This window comes from Pteropus alecto, unplaced genomic scaffold (assembly GCF_000325575.1).
Source record: "Pteropus alecto unplaced genomic scaffold, ASM32557v1 scaffold73, whole genome shotgun sequence".
Classification (NCBI taxonomy): domain Eukaryota; kingdom Metazoa; phylum Chordata; class Mammalia; order Chiroptera; family Pteropodidae; genus Pteropus; species Pteropus alecto.
Window position 1 is genome coordinate 669,897 of NW_006436284.1, and position 4,885 is coordinate 674,781.

A 4,885-nucleotide genomic window follows, 5' to 3' on the forward strand; every position below is an offset into this window, starting at 1 on the left:
TAGATGACTACTGGCCTTGTCATATTTTACTTTGTTTTAAAGATGAGTAAGAAGAAGAAATTAATGTGAATTATGAAAAATATTGGTAAAAAATGAATGACATAGAATCTTTTCCAGGATGAGTTGCAGCATTTGAAAGAACATTTCAAAAAATATTTTGAATATGAAACTTCAAATCAAGATGTTAAAGAAAGACAAACAAGAAAGCTAACGTATAGAAAACAGAATGAAGAAAATAAAAGACAAAATTTATCTAGAAAAAATAAAAAATTTCAAATTGAAGTAAACCAGAAATTGCTTCTTTTATAAAAGTAAAAAGTTGTCTATGGCCATGCCACCCTGAACAAGCCCGATCCCATCTGATCTCGGAAGCTAAGCAGGATCGGGCCTGGTTAGTACTTGATGGGAGACCACCTAGGAAGACCAAGTGCTGTAGGCATAAAAAATAAAAAATTAGGGATTGTAAACTGACAAAGTTCTTGCAATCTGTGAGGTCAACCAAGGGTTGCCTCGCCTAAAAAAAAAAAAAAAATGTAACAAGTGTACTGAAAATGAGAGAAGACGTAGATACAACTAATATCAGGAATAAGAATGGGAACATAATAGATAAGGGTGAGATTGAAATAGTAAAAAAAGTATTAAAACAGTAGAAAAATTTAATTAAAATGATTGACTTTTAACAACAATATTGAGTACCAAGTTATATTAAGGAGAAAGAGGAAATCTAAGATAACAAATATAGTTGAAATAGAAAATGTTGTCAAAAAAGTTTCCCCAAAAGGTACTTGTTCAGCTGGTTTGACAGATGAGTAATCTCAGTTTTTCAGAGAATAGCAATTCCTATCTATAGAAAAATTTTCTAGTACCTAAGAGAGATGAAAACATACCAATTTACTTTATAAAGGAAGCATAATCCTGGTGTAAAAATGTGATAAACACAGAATCAACACTCTTGTGAATATCAATGCAAAAATTCTAAGAAGATATTAGCAATCAGAGTCACAGATATGTTAATTATCTGCTTTATTTCAGGTATGTGGAACTGGTCCAGCATTAGAAAATGTTTTTAAATATTTCATCACATAAATGAATGAGAGGGAAAATAACCTTTATGATTCAGTGACAGATGCTGAAAATGTATTTAGGAACATTTCTTAACTATTTCTTATTAAAAGTCTTAGTAAACTGGAAATAGACTTTTAATGATACCCTAGATTCTCAACATGACACATTCCACCTAATAGTTCCTTTGAGATGAGTTAATCTATTAGTTACAGGTGATTAAATATAAAAATTTAAACCACAAAATACCAGAAGATAATGTGGTTATGTAATTATATAATTTGGAAGTGCAATGTCAAAAGCAGAAACAGAGTTTTAATGATTTGACTATACAATGGTTAAAAAATTCTTTACCACTAAATGTAAAGAAACAAAATACATGTATGAACAAAGTAAAAAACAAACATTACATTGGGGAAAAAATGCCTCCAACATTATGACAGCATATCCATTAATATAAAGTGATTTCATACAAATTAGTGAGTGATGAGTGAAAGATGAATTCTTCAGTGGCTGACTAGGGAATATTCATGAAATCACATTTTACAAATAGAAAAGTACAGTTGTCCCATAAACATGGTAATATGTTCAATGACTAAAATTAATCTTCAATTTAGAGCCATAATAGTAAGTCATTTTTTTTTATTTATCAGAGCACACAGAAAACATTAAAAGGAATTGTAATGCACAGCATTAATTAGAGTATAAGAAACTCATTTTCACAAACTTAAGTGGAAATGTTATTTGGCTCAACCTTCTGAGTACATTTGTAAGTATCAAAATATCTAAAACAACCTAACAAGTTCACTCCTAATTTTTTTTCAGAGAAAACAATTGTACAAGTTTACGTAGCATCCTTTATTACAAAAAAAGTGTACATGTATGTGAAGTCACTTAAATAGATATAGTATGAAGATTAGTAAAATAAATTATGTAATATCTATAAAATGATTTATCATATAACCATTAAACTGTTTATTTATGATGGCAGCATATACAGAACACATTAAGTGTACACATTAAGAGTACACACACACGCGCACACACATACACACACACACTTCCATAAATCTTAATATCAAAATGTCAGCAGTAGTTTTTCTCTGATGGTAGCATTATGAAGAATTTCCCTTTTGTTTTGTATCTGCATTTTAAATATTTTTACTATGGGCATAATTATGCAATAAAGAAATAAAAATATAAAAATAATTTTAGTTACTATCAAGAAATATCAAAAGTTGACTAAGCCTTCCAGGCATGAAAATTTGTAAATATGGAATCCACACATAGTGAGGATAAATTGTACTATGAAGGACCTGTTGTTCAGGTCCTTATGGAGGCCTCACCAGCTAGTAAATTATAACTGGGGAAGTTGTCATCTTATTAGTCTTACTTGTCCTGGAAATTCTGATGGGCTATGTAGTTTGTAGTATCCAGTCACTTTCCTAGAATTCCTTGTCTCTACCCTCTTACTAACCTTGGTTTTCTGAAGAATCTTACAACTTTCTAGAAAGAGAATTCAAGTGTTTTTGATTGAAGCCTAGAAATTACGCTAAGCTTTTTTCTACATGTCTATACAATTGGACGACAGAGTGTTCAGAAGGCTCTTGAACCTCACTTAAAGGTTGAAGTAACATGGACTTTCCTTCCACTGTCACTGCCTTCAGAATCCGGGAAAAGAACAGCAAAACAGTCCTTACAGAAAGTTGCTTTGAATGAGTTCCTGCTTGAGTAAGGTTTTCAGACATGTTTTTTAAATAAAGTAATGTATATTTGAAAAAGCCTCTGAAATTAGTTATCCAAGAAAATTTCCATGTAACACATAGAAAATGAAACTAGGATGTACTTAGAAATAGTTCATCTTCCTAAGGTGACTCTCAGTAATTGATTTCATACTGTGGTTTATGAAATTGGAATATTTTATTTAATGAGAATTCATACTTCTTTGAGGCTAGTTATGAAAAGACCTCCAAATATCTTTTTTTATTAGTAATTTTCATTGTTTAGTAACTACACGTAAGTATAAATTAATTTGAGATACACTCTACTTCAAGAACCAACAGATTTACTTGGCATGTTTTGATCTAATTTTGTCTCCATCATTTCCGCGCCACAAGGTTGAAATATGATCAAATGTTTGTCTTAAGTTTTTCCACTCTTTAGTTCTTTCTCATACATTTGGAGTCATTTTTATTAGTGGGAAGTTAGGGTATACTCCAGAAAATGAAAGCTATTTTCACCACAAAAAATAAACATGAATAGACAAACAACCCTTGCAGAAAATGATATACGTATTTAGTTATTATATTTAGGACGCCTCCAGGATGAATGTATGTGATTAACAGCAAAATATGAAATCCAGTTCTTTACCCTTTATGAAGTCACTTTTGGATTTGCTTTAAAAAATGTTCTTTATTCTTTAGTCATGAACCCTGAATGCCTTAGGAAAGAAAAGGTCCTGTTATTCACTGGACTAAAAGGGCTCTGGGAATTAAGCAATGAAAAATGTAGGCTACCCAAAGATGGTCAGTTATTATTGAATTGTACTAATAATGCCTTGAGGACTAAATAAATTAGTGTCTTTTGTACAGAACTCAGTGTACTTTAGTAATGGTTTCATATAGGTAGGTTAGCTACCCCCTTTTCAAACTGTAGAAGACATTAGTATCTGGTAAATGAGAAGAAAAAATCAGCGTCTATAGAGACATTTACGACGCTCAGATCTATTAACATTATTGGAAATTAAACATGGCTAACCTAAAAAAAAAGGGAGTTTGTCTAATGGTATTATGACTTTTTAAGCCCACAGGAATGCTTTTATTTAGAACATTGGTTGTTTGTTCCTTTTTGAGTGCTTGGTCTGATGAGTTAAAAAGTTTTCCACAGGACTGGGAACAGAACTTAATATCAGCTTCCAAGTCTTTTCTTGACTTTCTTAACAGCATTGCATACAAAGAATTAGGTATCCCTGGATCCCATTCATAGCCTTGCTTTACTTCACCAGCAATTGGGAGGGGATCATATGAAATGCTGTCAACACTAGCATGACCAATATATCATTGTAGGATAGGCTTATGACCTTGGTAAGCTTTTCTTGGCAGCCTAACATTCTGAAACATCTGCCAGATTTCAGGTTTGTTGATGGTGCCAAATGTTTTCATTATGTCACCATAGAACTCTGGGTGCTGTTCTTTGTATTAAGCTGCAGAACTCACACTTGGAATTACACACAGAGAGTTAGAGCCGGAGGGGCCCAAGAAGTTATCTAGTCTGGTCCTCATATTACCATGAGGAAGCAGAAGTCCAGGTGGGTGAAGAGACTTGCCCAAGTTCATACCAGTTAGTGGCAAAGCCAGAGCTCAATAACCAGTTCCTTTGGACTTCGACTTCCTCTTAAATGTTTGTTCTATTGTGTAAAAGTCATTCAATTTTGTCAAATAAATGGAAGCAAAAAAAAAAAAAAAAAAGGTGAACAGGTGGAAATAGGCCAAGTAATGAGGTATATTTATTCTTTATTATTCTCACTCAGAATATAGCTTTAAGAGCATTTTAAAAAAATTTTGTTTTAGCATTTTTTTACATTGGTTCACTTAAAGTCCACTCTTCAGATCTTTTTTTTTCTGATTAACTTTTTTTGCTTAGGGACAGTTTTCATACAGTAAAATGCACAAATCTTAAGTATATAGTCTGAAGTTTTTACATATATATACACCTATGCATCTATAAACCAACTCAAAGTATGGAACATTTCTATCAGCATAAAAAGTTCCCTTGTGCCTTTTTACAGTCAGTCCACACCTCTAACCCTCAAGAGAGGTGACCA

General features: G+C 32.1%; 1 pseudogene; it reads left to right on the forward strand.

Moving 5' to 3' along the window:
• Positions 1-321: 321 nt before the first annotated feature.
• Positions 322-439, forward strand: LOC112480214 (annotated as a pseudogene).
• Positions 440-4,885: the final 4,446 nt, after the last annotated feature.